This window comes from Pelmatolapia mariae, linkage group LG9, assembly GCF_036321145.2.
Source record: "Pelmatolapia mariae isolate MD_Pm_ZW linkage group LG9, Pm_UMD_F_2, whole genome shotgun sequence".
Lineage (NCBI taxonomy): Eukaryota > Metazoa > Chordata > Actinopteri > Cichliformes > Cichlidae > Pelmatolapia > Pelmatolapia mariae.
In genome coordinates, this window is record NC_086235.1 from 1,053,822 (window position 1) to 1,071,110 (window position 17,289).

Here is a 17,289-nt window from a genome sequence, read left to right on the forward strand (position 1 = left end):
AAATGGAAACTCCAAACAGCTGAAGCCAACAGGAAGCAGCTTCAAACAGGAAACTGTGCAGAGTTTCAGACTATATGTCCTGATGCAGCCAGTTGGATTTTGGAGATTTGAATCTCTGTTTTGTGACTAAGTCCTTGAATCATTTCTTCCAGTTGGTCCAACAAGACAGACTAAGTATTGGACATGTGCTGTGGCTCCATTAGGGGAGCTTCTAAATGTGATGTGATGGCCCCTCTGGGTCTGTCAGATCACAGCACTGAAGAGAGCTCAAACTGGGCACACAGTTGTTCCAGTCTGGACCAAATACTCTATACTGGTCTGTGTTTATCTAACCTGTTCAGTGTGCTTCTCATCTTTGCTTATGACCGTGTGGTTTCACTCCTTTTTATTCTCGGATATACTAATGAGTGTCAGAGAAATTTGAATTTGTCTGTTTTCCATGCTCATGGCTGTTTAATTAAGAGTGAATGGTCCACAGTACGGTTATGGCCCAGTGATTTAGCCAAATTAAAAAAGAGACACTTTCATAACACTAGAAACTGACTTTAATCTTGACGTAGCCCACAGGTTCCCTCTGGTGGAAGCTGTGGGCCAACAGGGACCACTGGTCGCCTGTGGTCAGAAACAGCTGCTATAGTTCAGGCCTAACTTCAAACCAGACGACCCTGTGTCCCTCACCACCTCCTCCTTACTTTCTTTCTGATGGCTTTTAACTTGCCTGGCTGCATGGTGCTTTTTTATAATGAATAGTTTGTTAGATAATCAGATTTTGCCATAATGGGCCTACATCTGCAGTTTAATGCCACCACAATGTTTTTATCATGCACATCCACACACAACATGGTGACTGACCTCAGAGTTTCCAGTCTGCAGTATGGACTCTGCAGAAAACCACACAGCTGCTTCACTCCTGAATCCTGCAGCTTGTAATTGTGACACAGGTCCAGATGTTTCAGATGGGAGGGGTTGGACTTCAGAGCTGAGGTCAGATAAACACAGCTGATCTGTGACAAGCTGCAGATGCTCAGCCTAAATAATGAATAAAAGATATGTGTGTTGGATTTTTTACTTGAAATCATTCAGTGTTTTATGATCTGCTGACAGTGTCGATCCAAACAGCTTAAATGTGTTTGTGTGTGCGCATGTTTGTTTCAACCACAGTCCTTTATGTTTCAAGGTTAAAAGAACAGTTTGAAAGAATTTCATATATGTACATATATATATGCTGCCCTCTGCAAAAAGGTTTCACAGCATCAGGACCAGAACAGCAAAATCAGAGAAATTAACACTCAGAAACCCAGAACAGCCCAGCTGCTCCAGCCTTGACTATAAGGTCACTTCCTGTGTGTGTAACATCTTTGACCTTCCCCTCTTCCAGCCAATCAAAAACAAAGCTGACCGTTCCTTTTTCTTTCTGCTCTCATTTCTGAGGCTCTTCTTCACTGCTCGGACCTTCTGCCCCTGAGTCCGTCTACATGTTTCCATTCAGGAGAAGATTTCCTGGTTAGCTGTTACCCGTCACTAACCACATGAAGAGCTTCAGCTACATTAACTTCATGAACAAAAGTCAGAGGAGCCACCTTGATTGCAGTTATTATTTCAAATATGAATAAGATTAGTAGAGTATTTACACTGAACAAAAATATAAACACAACACTTTTGTTTTTCCTCCCATTCCTCCCACACAAAAGACCCATTACTCTCAAATATTGTTCACAAATCTGTCTAAATCTGTGTTAGTGAGCACTTCTCCTTTGCCGAGGTAATACATCCCACCTCATAGGTGTGGCCTATCAAGGTGCTGATTAGACAGCATGAATATTGCACAGGTGTGCCTTAAACTGCCCACAATAAAAGGTCACTCTGAAATGTGCAGGTTGATCACACAGCACAATGCAACAGATGTTGCAACTTTTGAGGGAGTGTGCAATTGGCATGCTGACTGCAGTAATGTCGACCAGAGCTATTGCCCATGAAATGAATGTTCATTTCTCTGCCATGAGCTGTCTCCAAAGGTGTTTCAGAGAATTTGGAAGTACCTCCACATCCAGCATGTTCACCTCTACGATTGTCTGAGACCAGCCACCGGGACAGCTGCAGCAACAATCGGTTTGCATAATAGACAGTGTGTGTGGCATCGTATGGGTGAGCAGTTTGCTGACGTCACTGTTGTGGATCGAGTTGCCCATGGTGGCGGTGCAGTTCTGGTATGGCCAGGCGTATGTTATGGACAACGAACACAGGTGTATTTTATTGCTAGCATTTTAAATGCACAGAGATATCGTGACAAGATCCTGAGGCCCATTGTTGTGCCATTCATCCACAACCGTCATGTTGCCAGATGATAATGCACAGCCCCATATTGCAAGGATCTGTACACAATACTTGGAAGTATCGAGCATGTTTGGGATACTCTGGATCCGGGGTATATGACAGCGTGTTCCAGTTCCTGCCAATATTCTGCAAAATCGCTCAGCTATTGAAGAGGAGTGGACCATCGTTCCACAGCCCACAATCAACAACCTGATCAACTCTATGCAACGGTTTTACACTGTGTGAGGCAAATGGTGGCCACACCAGATACTAACTGAACCAAAACCAGAAGAGTGCACAATGAAGATCCTGATTGTGGATCAGTATAATACTGCGATTGGCGATTGTGGCTCAAGAGTTGGCAGTTCGTCTTGTAATCGGAAGGTTGCCGGTTTGAGCCCCGGCTCGGACAGTCTCAGTCGTTGTGTCCTTGGGCAAGACACTTCACCTACCGCCTACTGGTGATGGCCAGAGGGGCCGATGGCGCGATATGGCAGCCTCGCTTCTGTCAGTCTGCCCCAGGGCAGCTGTGGCTACAACTGTAGCTTGCCTCCACCAGTGTGTGAATGTGAGAGTGAATGAATAGTGGAATTGTAAAGCGCTTTGAGGGTCTCGAAAAGCACTATATAAATGCAATCCATTATTATTTTATTATTAATATCAGCCCAATGTCTGCAACCTTTTTAGCATAACTAAAACATAGCGTTTGACCTCAGTGTTTCCAGTCTACAGCGGGGACTCTCCAGGAAACCACACAGCTGCTTCACTCCTAAATCCTGCAGGTTGTTTCCCCTCAGGACCAGATGTTTCACATGGGAGGGGTAGGACTTCATAGCTGAGGCCAGATAATAACAGCTGACCTGTGACAAACTGCACCACTCCAGTCTGTATAAAGAGGAAAAGAAAAAAGCTTATTCGACAGTTTCAGGTTTAAATCATTGAGGGTTTCACTGTTTTTCAGACTATATGATGCAATGTGTCTAACAGTGAGACTCTAATTAATGTAATTTATTATGAGCCAGACACATATAGCCTAAGGTGCCTAATAGTGGCTAGAAAAGGACAACACAGAGGTTCTGGTGATGGCAGCACAATAACAAGCCCTAAGCAAAGATACCATGGAGACAATCTTCAGCACAGACGTGATGCTCAAAAGTCTGTCATCTCGTGGACTACTACAATAAAGAACCTGTTGGACATTATGGACAATGCTGGGCATCATCTGCATGTGGCCATAAACAACCAGAGGAGTCTGTTCAGTGACAGGTTGCTTCTCCCCAAGTCAAGGACCAACAGACTTAAAAACTCCTTTGTCCCACACGCCATCAAACTGTTTAACTCCTCTCTGGAGGGGAGAGGGAAGGGAAACAGGGGGACAAAGGAGGGGGGAACAACTAATCTGTAGTGCCTTTGTCACTGTGCAATATTTTAGATATTTTTTCTCTCTGTCTCTCTTTTAACATCCAACGGTGTAATAGACTCACAAAAGTTGAAATTTGCAATTCCCTGGTATTCTTATTCCTGTTTATTCTATTTATCCCTATTGTATAATCTGTATTTATATATGTGTATATGTGTGTATATACGGTATATTTGGCCCAGTTTGCATTCTCTCTGGTTACCTCAGCTTCCCAGCTGAGTTGACTGGTAACTCTAAATTGTTCATAGGTATGAATTTGAGTGTGAACGGTTCTATGTGTTTCCCTGTGACAGACTGGTGATCTGGTCAGGGTGTACCCCGCCTCTCGCCCTATGGTAGCTGGGATAGGCTCCAGCCCCCCGTGCAAGCCTGACAAGGGCCACTTCTGGCACCGTCATCTCATTGGAGGGCCACTTTAGTGTTCAAGTAGTGCAAAAAACAAACAAGAAAACACCCACTAATATTTCCTGAAATGTAGTGTTTTGTTTGTTTTATTTAATTCCAAATTCTGCGTAACAAGACAAAATTGCAAACATGAACGTAATTTTTTTCTCACTCTTAACTGAGGCCTTTCAATTTCAGTTTCATTTGTCATATGCTAGTTAGCACAGGGTCAACATTGCAATGAAATGTATTTGACGAGCAGCAGACAGTCACTCAGCAGTATAGTACAGTATAGTACAGTAGTTTCATTGAACTACCAAATAAAAAGCTCTTTCTGGCCAGACACGTGGCAGCACTTTTGCTACAATTTTGTTTGTATTTAACAAAATAAAAATGCAGGCATAAGCGTACACATTAGTTTTCGACTGCAAGTGAAAACTGTTTTCTTTCCAATAAATCTCTCACCGAACTAACACAGCCCTCAACATGTTTGCACTCTCTTGTTACCTCGGCCAGGTCCGCGGCTCCAAACCGTGGTAAGGAGACCTCTGGCTAATACTTTGGGTTTGTGTCGGGCTCGTAGCCGGGAACTAGCTTTACTGTCTGGGTCAACTTTGCTAGTGAGAGACAGAAAGAGGCGTTGAAAGGCTGCTCCAGCAGAACTTTATTGTGTCGGAGGAAAACACAAACACAGTGTACAGTCGAGTATTTACAGCTTACTTACAACTGGGCTCGTCAGGCACTCTTTTTGGCTGCAGTGGTTATTATTATATTTACATGCTTCCAGCTCCCGTTTCTGCTCGGTAGCACCTCGTACTTTTCGACTTTCCTTTTTCTCCCTCCCTCACACTCACACACACACAGCGGGAGGGGCGGTTCCACACGTTCTCCCTGCAGCACGGACTACACCGCCCATGAGGCTACAGTCTTAAAGGGCCATGCCTGTAACACTCTGCCGTCGTATTAAATCATTTTTCGAATAATAATTTTTAAAAAATATTTCTTCACATCAATATGCGGGCCGCAAGTAGAGGTGACATGGGCCGCAAATGGCCCGCGGGCCACGAGTTTGAGACCCCTGCCCTAGAGCGACTGTAATTACATAATTTCCTTAGAGATTAATAAAGTTATCTAATTCTTATACAGGAGCTCAACAATGGACTATATGCTGTCTCTATTCCTGTTCACCTTGTACTCCTCAGTACAACTCTGGGTCATTCAGTCTACATACTCAGAACAATCTGATGATTCTGAGCAAGTTTAATCTACACCAAATAGACTAAAGTATTTTTCTACCTACACATTATACATACAGGAGTGTTATCTGGCTTGGCAAGCCTGTGGGACTCCAGAGGCAGCTGACAGGTACCATCAGGCCAGGTGGAGTGCAGCTCTGGCAGCGGCTGATGCCAAAACTCAGGTGTAGTAGGAGTTTGGTGAGACCTTGGAACAAGTCTTTTGATCGGTTCTTTTAAAGTACATTGGTTATTGAGTCTGGCTTTGGGCACCGGAAGTCTACAACCACAGCTACGTTTGGTGGACTCTGTGGAATCCTTTAAAATGCAGTTAAAACTTTTCTGTTTAAAAAAGCCTTCTGTTGAGCAATTTTGTTGTTGTTGTTATTTTTTTATTTTTAAATTTTTATTTACATTTATTTACATGTATTGTCTGTTTTGGTACTTTACGTTCTGTTTATTTTAACCTTTGTGCACAGAGCTTTGTGACTACCAGTGTATGAAAAGCACTTAATAAATAAACTTTACTTACTTATAAAATATTTCGTAAGAGGAAAAAACCCAAAGACTTTGCAGGGAGAGACACACTGACACTGGCAGGACATCTATGTTGTTCATTAAAGGTCAATAAGTTCTTGAGAGTTAAAATGAACTTTTGGGTGTTTTGACTGGTGTGTGATCAATGTTAATTGCTTCTTACCCAGTAAACTGGTAACGACTTCCTACTACAGTAAGATAAAATTCTGTTAAATCCATAGAACTGAAAATTTAACTTCTCTGGATTTACACATCAGAAAAACGTGGCGTCTAACCTCAGAGTCTGCAGTCCCCCCTGTGGATTCTCCAGAAAACCACACAGCCGCTCCAATCCTGAATCTTGCAGCATGTTAAGACTCAAGTCCAGATGTTTCAGATGGGAGGGGTTGGACTTCAAAGCAGAGGCCAGATAATCACAGCTGATATCTGACAAACTGCATTTCTCCAATCTGAATAAAAATGTAAAAGGTATCAGCTTAACAAATTGACTTCCTGTTTGAAGTCATTCAGTATTCATAATCTGTTCACAGCAGAAAAGTGAGAATATAAAAGCTGATACTGAATGAACATGTTGCTTCTCCAGCAATAATAGAAATAGTGAGCTTCAATATTTAGTTTCATTTTCTATGATTTCTGAACGACAATTAGGTTAAATGGTTGAGTGGAGTAAAATTTGAAAAACAAAGCAGAATGCTTTAAATGTTTAATTGAATGAGATCAACATCCTCATACTAGCCTGTCACTTCTATTTGGAGCCAAAAGGAAAAACTGTTGTTCAGTCGTTTGGCAAGAGACAACATTTCTGAAAGCACTCAAACTTCTTCACGTTTGTCTTCAGATACAGCCTGAACATTTAGGAACTAAAGAAAGTTTCAAACATAAATCAAAGATCTGAAATATAGAAAAACAACAACAGCTGCAGTCAGTGAACTCACCTCAGAGTCTCCAGTCGACAGTTTGGACTCTCCAGTCCAGCACACAGAAGCTTTACGCCTAAACCCTGCAGCTTGTTTCCACTCATGTCCAGCTCCGTCAGATGGGAGGGGTTGGACTTCAGAGCTGAGGCCACAACTTCATAGTGAGTCTCTGAGAGTCCACACTGAGCCAGTCTGTGATTATAGAAAATATACAATCTGTGTTATAAAGACAGACCGAGTGTACATTAATGCAAAACAGCTCAACTTCATGATGCATGTGTGTGGTGGGGCAGCAAGGACAGTTTCTGTTGTTGAGGTCATCTGGAGCAGTTTTGGAAGGTTGTGTTTTTCAGTAGCAGAGGCCATTTCTGTTGGTGTAGGCAGTTTGGGTTTCTGATTCCAGTGATTCATGGAGCTTGAACCACTCACTATGGCACTAATTATGAGCCTGAGACAGAATAAGGTAACTGCTCTCCACCTCTATACAAACACAGTGGCTGACAGAGAAGGACACAGCAAGTCTCCCACATCCAGATGAAAACAAAATCTTTACCAGCCAGTGAATGCTACATTTAAATACATTCACGACAACACATGATTGAGCCTTCTAATAAATATAAAATAAATAAATTGATTTCAGCTGTATTTAAAGTGACTTTAAATGGCTGCATTTTCCTGTCATATTATTTAAATGTTATCCAACAATTACGGAAATCTGTATTTATTGTATTTAATCACCAAAAAACTGAGCCACCACTAGGGCTGCACAATTAATCGTTAGAAAATCGCGATCTCAATTCATACTTATGTGCGATCTCATTTCGAAATGACAACGATTTAAAAAAAAAGAAAGATGACGATTGTACCGCATTTTGATCCGGGACATAAGCCTTATGAAAACAAGCGCTCACTCTTCATGCTCAACAAATGACAAGGGCGGAGTCTTATACCACGTGATACAGAAGTCAGCTGGCAGGAAAAAAACAACGGAGAGCACGTGAGAGATGACGAAGCTGTAAAGGCCAAGAAAGTGACAGGAGAAAATCTGTCCCGGTCAACCACCCAAACATCAATAACGGGAACCTTATACAGCGCTTCCCCATACCCGTCAAACTCCAGCAGGCACAAAGAAATTACGGAGGCTATCATTTATCACCTGACCAAAGATATGGCTCCCATCAACACTGTTCAAAATGAGGGATTTAGGAAAATGATCAACACCCTAGACAAACGCTACACAGTGTCGTCCCGCAACTATTTTCTCTATACACGCAGTGTCGTGCAATGGTGGAGACGGAATTACAAGCAGTACAACATTTTGCGGCAACGACAAAATGTGAGACATTTATTGTTTTTATGTTTATTTATTGTTTTTATGTTCAGTCTCAACTGTTACGAAGTTGATGTGCAGTTAATAAGTGCAATAAATATTTATATTGGAAAAGAAAATCGTCAGAGAATCGTGATCTCAATTCTAAGCAAAAAAATCGTGATTCTCATTTTATGCAAAATCGTGCAGCCCTAGCCACCACCATCATCTACATCATCCACCTAGGTGTTCTAAGGATCCAATGACAGTAACCCCCTAAGTATGAGTGGCCTCATACTCCTTTTACTGTGTGAAAAAACTGCTGAGCTTTGCTTTCACAAAAGGAAAGCTGAATGTAAAACTAAAACAAAAGAAATGTAAAACTAAAACAAAAGAAAATGATTTAGTACTGTCTACGTATTAAAAACAAATCTACCAGTCTACACTGATTTATGGTGTAAATGATCACATCTGGACTCACCGAGCCTTTCTGCAGTTCCTCACAACTGGAATCAGTCTGTGTCGTCCTTGGTCTGATGTGTTGTACTTCTGCAGGTCCAACTCATCCAGAACCTCCTTTGACATCTGCAGCATGTGGGCCAGAGCTGAGCAGTGGATCTCAAAGAGTCTCTCTGATCTGTTTTTTGACTTCAAAAATTCTTGGATATCCTGATATATTGAGAGGTTATTCATTTCCACCAGACAGTAAAAAATGTTGATGCTTCTGTCAGGAGAGATTTTATCACTGTTCATCATCTTCAGGTTGTTGATGACTCTCTGGATGGTTCCTGGGTTTTTCTCTGTCTGACCCAGCAGACCTCCTAAGAGTCTCTGGTTGGATTCCAGACAGAGGCCATGAAGGAAGCGAACAAACAGGTCCAGGTGGCCGGTTTTACTTCTCAGCGATTCTCTCATTGTTTCTGAAAGGAGCTCAATAAGTGATGGGATATTATGCCAGATATCCAGAAAATCCCTCAGCACCTTTGTCTTCCTGCTGGTGAAACAGTGGAACATGTAGACTGCAGCCAGAAACTCCTGAATGCTCAGATGAACAAAGCAGTAGACTGGTTTCTGGAAGATCACACACTCTCTTTTGAAGATCTCTGTACAAACTCCTGAGTACACCGAGGCCTCCGTGACATCCAGACCACACTGCTCCAGGTCTTCTTGGTAGAACATGATGTTTCCTTTCTCCAGATGTTCAAACGCCAGCCTCCCCAGCTTCAGAAGAACTTCCCTGTCAGCCTCCGTCAGCTCCTGTGGACTCGTCTCATGTCCCTCGTGGTACTTGTTCTTCTTCCTCTTTGTCTGAACCAGCAGGAAGTGTGAGTACATGTCAGTCAGGGTCTTGGGCAGCTCTCCTCTCTGCTCTGTAGTCAACATGTGCTCCAGAACTGTAGCAGTGATCCAGCAGAAGACTGGGATTCTACACATGATGTGGAGGCTCCTGGATGTCTTCATGTGGGAGATGATTCTGCTGGACAGCTCTTCATCACTGAATCTCCTCCTGAAGTACTCCTCCTTCTGGGCATCAGTGAAGCCTCGTACTTCTGTTAGCCTGTCGACACACGTAGGAGGGATCTGATTGGCTGCTGCAGGTCGGGAAGTTATCCAGACGAGAGCCGAGGGAAGCAGATTCCCCTGGATGAGGTTTGTCAGCAGCTGGCTGACTGATGACTTCTGTGTGACATCAGACAGCAGCTTCCTGTTGGTGAAATCCAATGAAAGTCTGCTTTCATCCAGGCCGTCAAAGATGAACAAAAGCTGAGAGACAGCCAGCTTCTCTGCTGTGACCTTCTGTAATGTTGGATGGAAAACATGGAGCAGCTCCAGAAGACTGTACTGCTCATCTCTGATCAGGTTCAGCTCCCTGAATGAAAGCAGAACCACCACACTGACATGTTGGTTCTCCAAGCCCTCTGCCCAGTCCAGAGTGAACTTCTGCACTGAGAAGGTTTTTCCAACACCAGCCACGCCGTTGGTCAGAACCACTCTGATGGGTCTCTGTTGGTCAGGTAAGGCTTTAAAGATGTCCTGGCACCTGATTGGAACGTCATGGAGGGCATCCATCTTGGAAGCTGTCTCCAGCTGCCTCACCTCATGTTGGGTATGAACCTCTTCACTCTGTCCCTCTGTGATGTAGAGCTCAGTGTAGATGGTGTTGAGGAGGGTTCTACTTCCTGTTTCATCACTTCCTTCAGTCACACGTTCACATCTCCTCCTCAGACTGATCTTATGTTCATCTAAAACCTCCTGCAGACCAACATCTGCTGAAAGAAAGAAAAATAATGACACTAAAAAGGCGAGACCTGTGTCTAAACATATATTGAGTGTGCGCGGGGAATGCCTTGTAGAGGCACTGGTCCGTGAGATTTTCAACTCCCACTCTAGCAGAGCTTTGACAGCATTCCTAGGGAGACGGGGGAAATGAGTTCAAATAGAGTATGTTCAGCACCTCCATTGCTGAAACCGCTGCCCAGAGCTGTGAGCACATGGTGGTTGGTGCCTGATGTGGTGGTAACTCTCAAACCAGATGTCCTATTGGGCTCGGTTAGCCTGTGAGACTTCTGAGGCAGCTGACAGGTACCAACAGGCCAAGCGGAATGCAGCAATCGCAAACCACTGGACCAGCTCTTTACCCTTTCAAGCACACTTGAGGGTGCATGTGAGTTTTCCCAACCAGTATACATGTATTTTATGGAAGGCATTTGACTGTTTCCCACTGAGTATTCTTTGGGAGGTGTTTTTAAAGGACTTGAAGGACGAGTTCCCCAAGTGGAGAACTCTTGTTCACAAGTAAGTGGAGTGGGAGATTGATGCTGCGGGTGTATTGATCGACTGTACCAGCCTGTCTTGGTGAAGAGAGAGCTGAGTGTAAAACAAAGCTCTATTTACCAGTTGAGCTACGTTCCTACCCTCACCTATGGTCGTCAGCAGTGAACTAAAGAACAAGTTTGCTGATACAAGTGGCAGAAATGAGTTTTCTCAGAAGGGTGGCAGGCTTCTCCCTTACTGATAGGGTGAGGAGTTCAACCATCTGGGAGAAGTAGAGTAAAGATGGTGCTCCTCCATATCAAAAGGAGCCAGTTGAGGTGGCATCTGACAGATACTGGAGAGATTATATCTCTTGGCTATGTAGGAATACCTCGTTGTTCCCCCAGACAAACTGGGGGAGGCGGATGCATCTTTCAAAAATTATGGATTTGATCAACTGGTCCCTCAACAAAGGGAGGGACAGAGCCCAATTGTCCTGAAGAGACGTTTGCTGCTGGATACTCGATGGTCAGTTGCGTCGTGTGCCTGGCGACACTCTCGATGGAGGACATTGAATGACATCTACCTATTCTGAACCATGATAACAGAGTTCTGGCTGATCGGAGCTGGCTCAGACCTGGGTTATCAAAAGAACAAAGGAAGCGACTACAGCTGTTCAAACCCCCACAAGGCCTGCCGACATGACTGACGATGGGCGAGCTGTGAGTACTCACGCCTCTTCAGCGGGAAATTGATAGACCTGGTGACCAGTGATGGACATTAGATCCGCTTTAAAATTGGATGCAGGTTGTTTACACTAACCCAAACAACCACCACCTTCATTAATGCGGCTACCCTTCGGGCGCCAGGTTGAGGCTGGCTGGAACAACAATTCTCCCAGTTAACGAGGCTGTGTTTTGACTCTCTGACCACATCCTTCAAGGCCACCTGTGTCAGCTGGAGGACTGTTGACTTTTGCCTAACTAGGTGAAAAGACCCTGTCTTCCCAATGTGATGTTTGTGCAATGTATGTATGGTCGGAAGGGGGTTAAATTTTCACTGCAGGTAACATGTATGTGTAACATTGCATGTGACAAATAAAGGCTTGATTGATTGATTGATTGATTGATTGATTGATTGATTAACCTTCCCTGCTTAGGCTGCTGCAACTGCGACCCGGCCCCAGAGGGATGGATTTATGAATAGAAAGAAAACACAACAAGAAGTCCAGTTTTCAGAAATGAGTCCATCAGCAGACAGATGTTCAGTCTTACTTTGTACACAGCTGCTCTGACTGGCTGTCTGCAGTCCAGCTCTGCTTCTGGATCTTTCTCCACACTGGGGACAGGAGGAGTCTCCTGATGAAGCAGACTGGTCCCAGTATGAGGAGATGCACTGTCTGCAGAACCAGTGTCCACAGCTGGTAGAGACTGGATCCTTCAGGACGTCCTGACACAAAGCACAGCAGGACAGCTGCTCCTTCATCTTCTTCTCTCTGTAAACACATTTCATCATCAATAAAACTTTTGCTGACTGTTAGTGAAAGAAGATCCAGATCTGATGACACTTTGCAGAATCTGTGATGGTCACAGTGTCTGTAAAAGTGAAGTTACTTTCTGTGGTGATGCTAGCTTTTATTTTTTTAACACTAATGAAATGCTTTTCCTGTCTGCCTGGCTTATTAAACAGTGGTCTGCCTGCAGTTTCATATGAAATGCAACACTTCACACTAAAAGCCTTTCTCAGAGACAGCTGCTTATGTCGTTCACTGTTTTATAGCCACCTTGTGCAGCTTAGCTTGGCATAGTCTAAGGAGCTTGGAAAGAAAAGCGTCTGGACTTCTTTAGGCTGCTTGAAGGCATTTCACCTCTCGTCTGAGAAGCTTCTTCAGTTTTGGGGGGGAAACTCCCACAGGGTTTAAATCTGGGACTCTCCACCATTTGACCATAGAACTGAAGAAGCTTCTCGGATGAGAGGTGAAACTTCTTCAAGCAACCTAAAGAAGTCCAGACGCTTTTCTTTCCAAGCTCCTTAGACTACGATGACCTGGATGACTGAGAACCTTCACAGACATTTAGCTTGGCATAGTACAGTTTGAACTGAGCTCTAAAAAGTGTGGTAGAGATTTACATACAGAGCTTTAGCTCTCATGCTGACACATGTTCCCTGCTCCTGCTTGATATGTTGACTGCTGTTCTAAACTTTACTGTCACTTCTTTAGAAACAATTTTAAGATATAAAGTCCTGCGAGAAAGCATTTCCCCCTTTCTGATTCCTTATTGGTCACACATGTCTCGGGTCACCAAATAAATTTAAAAACCTATCTGGTCCTGTGTGAAACAGTAACCACAACAACGATCTGCAATCAAGCATTTACAAGAACTGCCAATGAGTCTTTCAGATCACTGTGGAGAGATGTGGTCCACATTAACAGCCTGTTTAAGGTCACACCACAACATCAATCCCAGTTAAGCCCAGTTTCTTGAGATCGTGGCATGATGTGCCTCTTTTTGAGGTTTTGTAGCTTAGTTTACTTTGTCAAACAGGTTCCATTTCAGTAATTTTTTGATTCAGCAGATTGTAAAATTATACTCTTTCTCATTCGTTCACACAGAGCCAGGTAGATTTGGACAGGTTCCCACGTAATAAATAAAATTATTTTAAAACTTTTCTTTTAATTCATGTTAATCGTGTCAAACGTGATGATCTGAAACGTTTGAAAAAAATGCAAAAAAGTAAATGTAAGATTATAAAAAAAGATGGAGAGGAAGAAAATCAGGGCAAGGACAAAGTCTTTTTCGCAGCACTGCATAGCTGTGGTTAAAAGTTCACATACACTCATTATAAGCATGAATCTCGTGGTAATTTGGACTCTTCCTTTTCCAGGTGGAACGACTGTACAGACGTCTGTAATGATTTATATACTGGAGTTTCTCTGATCCACACAGAGTCAGAGGTGTGCACACAGCCCAGGAGCCCATGATTGTATGAAAACTAAATTATAATTGTTGTTGTTTTTCAGTGTTGCTTGTTCCAAATACATTTTATTAAAAAAACAAACAAACATAGATCAGTTCAATTCTCTTACCCAGGACTGAGGTTTGCAGACTCTCCTCTGCCCTCCTCTTCCTCCATCATCTTCTTCTGGAGTCCAGCCAGTCTGAGAGGTCCACCACAAACACACAGCTGCTGTGAAGCTTCCTCCTCACTCAAACTATCGACTTAATAACAACAGATAGTGTTTTATGACAATTATTGATCCTTTATAAAATATCTATGGTAGATGATCTCAAACTTTTGTTTACAAGTGTTGCAGTTTGCTGGTTCCAGCACCTTCAGTTAATGAATAATGAAATGTGATGGCAGTTTAAATCAAAATATTTGGAGGAACAAGTGACAGAGATCTATAAAGATCATGAGACAAGGAAGCAATGCCTGGAGGTACCAGGAAATCATTAATAAAAGTTTCACTGATCATTTCTACTCCTTCAGTAAATGATCTAAATCGATGACAGTCAGAACTCTGACTTTGAGCTCAGCACAGCTGTTGGTCAGATCGTCCTGATGTTTCCGGGAAGAATCATCCTGGTTCCTCATGAACTTTGACCCATTTTCACTCTCATACTAACACTCGTCACATCATCCCGCACTTCCTCCTTTAAATCAGCCCAACCAGTTTAAACACGTCCCTGTCAGGATCCACAGCAGCTGAACACATGAAGCACATTCACTGCCTTCAGACTGAATCGTGCCACCATGCTGGACTCTGCTGAGCAGGCACAGGTGTGTGGAAACATGCAGGTACAGGTGTTTACACTCACCCTGTCTCAGCTCTGTCTCCAAACAGACCCTGAGCTCTGTTACTTCCTGTTTTCATGTATCTCAGTCATGTTTGCGCCTCCCCTCTCATTTACAGGAAGTCTCTCCCTCTCTTTGCTTGAACAGGAAGGATTTCAGTGTTTTTGGTCAGCCTATCAATGCTTTACTTAATCTTTCAGTTTAAATGTGGTAAATAAAATAAAGCTTCCTTTCAGACTCACAGGAAACGGGAATCCAGCTGAGCAGGACGTCCTGCAGGGTTACCTGTGTGCCTTCAGAGGTTCAGTCAGAGACTCGTGGGAAACAGTTTGTTAACCAAACCTTTGTTCCAGAGCGCAGGCTCGGTGACACTCGCTGAATTTGTTCCTGTGAGATGAAGGACAGTCCTGTCCTCTGTTCCACACTTCCCAGGGTAAATGACTCTGTGAAGGTAACCTGCTGGCTGACGGCAAACTCCGCCCCTCGCTGCACCTAAACAACCTGACATTCACTTTCATTTCCTCATTCCTCGGCCTGTCAGCCTTCTCTGCACTCAGTGTGGCCTCCACGACTGCAGCAGTGATTAAAACATCTGTGTGAACTTATTCTTATTAATGCGAATATTTGTTATTAAGTCAAGACACACACACACAGACCTTTAGTCAAGTCCATTTTAATTAAAATTATTATCTTATGGGATTTTAAACAGAGGTTTAGCCAAAGTGATTTACATACACATTTATTTGATGATTACAACTAGGGTCGGGTATCATCACCGATTTCTATAATCGATTTGATTCAATTCAATTTTGACTCAGACAGAAATATTATAATTCTGATCATTTATCAGTACATTTTTAAAATATATTACACATAGATATCAAATATCCATATTTGATATCTATGTGTAAAAACAAAGCTGAGGCTTTATCGGAGGATAAAACAGAAAAGCATGAAGCAGATTTATCTGTTCTGGCTTTTTATAGCAGATAGCCCTAAAATGATTCTGCAGTTGAACAAAAACTGAAGCAAACCATGAATCAACATCTGAACATTACCTAATGCTGCTGAAGTGAAGCAAAGTTACAGGGGTTTGATTAGAGACACAGCTGAGAGTTTGTAATTTGGTATAAATTTCTTTGGTATCGAACAGCAGAAATGAGACTTTGTTTTAGGTCATTTAAAAACAAACAAACAAAAAAAAACAGAGGCCAACAGCACTGAACACAACAGTAGACTGGTGCGTAATAACCAAGAGAATAATGCAGAAAACAGAGATTTGAGATAGGAAACTGTTCTTGAAGTACACAGAGAGAGAGAGAGAGGGAGAGAGAGATGTGTAGGAAGTGTGATTTTATTGTGGTGGAAGCAAAACAGCCAAAGTCAGAGGGACTTTGGTTTAGGGATGGGTATCGAAAACCGGTTCTTGTTGAGAACCGGTTCCCACTGTTTCAATTCCTTGGAATTGTTTGCCATTTTTGCAAACGATACCCTTATCGATTCCAGTCGCCCCGAATGACGTCACCACGTTGCGGAGCGTCATTTACCTGGCAGGAAACACGGTGCCTAAGCGGCTCAAACGCTCAAAAGTTTGGTCATACTTTACGAGAACGGATGACAACAGGGAACTTGCAATACTTGCAAAGTAGATATTTCATTTAAGGGAGGAAACACTACGAATATGCAAAAGCATTTGCTCACAAAACACGCGATGACCTTAAATGAATGTCGTGTTTTTAATTCCTCTCCGGACTCGTGAATCTCAACCCAGCAGCAGCGGTAACGTTTGCACGTCCTCTCCTGTTAATGCGGCAGGTAAATAATCAACTAACAGTGCATATTATGTTAGCGAGATCTGCCTTATTACAAAACCTGCCATTACTGTGCATTTAGGTGACCATGATGAGAGAGACAGAGTCTGGCTGGCTCAGATGCTGGCAGTTCTCGCTGCAGTCTACCGGTAGCGTCTCCTTTCAGGCCAGGATAGACAAATGTCACCAAGCAGTGACTAAGTTTGTGGTAAAAGGCTTGCACCCATTTGCCACACCAGATGCCCCCGATTTTCGGTAAGTGAATGTGTTTAATTGTAGACATTACTGGATATTCTTGTGTAATTGCTACTGAATAATTTATGTTATACTTTGTTATTGCTACAGAAGAATATTTATTTTATTATTTTACATTTACAATTTTTTTCCCCGGGGACCCTGTGACACCCCATTGAAGAGCCGTAGGCTGTGGATCTCTTAAGATCTCACTGTTGGGTTTGTAAGGCCATGTTACTCCTAAATTTCTATCTTGTTCAAAGAGAAGGTATAAAACAAAGTTCTAAGCTAATCGACCTTAGTGTTCTCCTTTTTTAAAAAGAATCGATAAAGAATCGAATCGTTAAACAGAATCAAAAATGGAATCGGAATCATGAAAATCTTATCAATACCCATCCCTAATGAGGCTTATGTGAAGCTTAGTTTGGATCTTCTTTTGCTGCTGGTTCAGTCAAATTTGGTTGGAGTGACGAAACCTGCAGGTTCAGAATCTGTGAGCTGTCGGCTGTATGCGCCGTTGGGTGAACGATCCACGCTTTGTGTTTACATCTTTGTGTGGATTCCGTTTGTTTGCTCT

General features: G+C 42.9%; 1 pseudogene; it reads right to left on the reverse strand.

The window, feature by feature from the left end:
- The window catches only part of LOC134635033 (uncharacterized), a 36,884-nt pseudogene that overhangs the window by 2,573 nt on the left and 17,022 nt on the right, over positions 1 to 17,289 (reverse strand).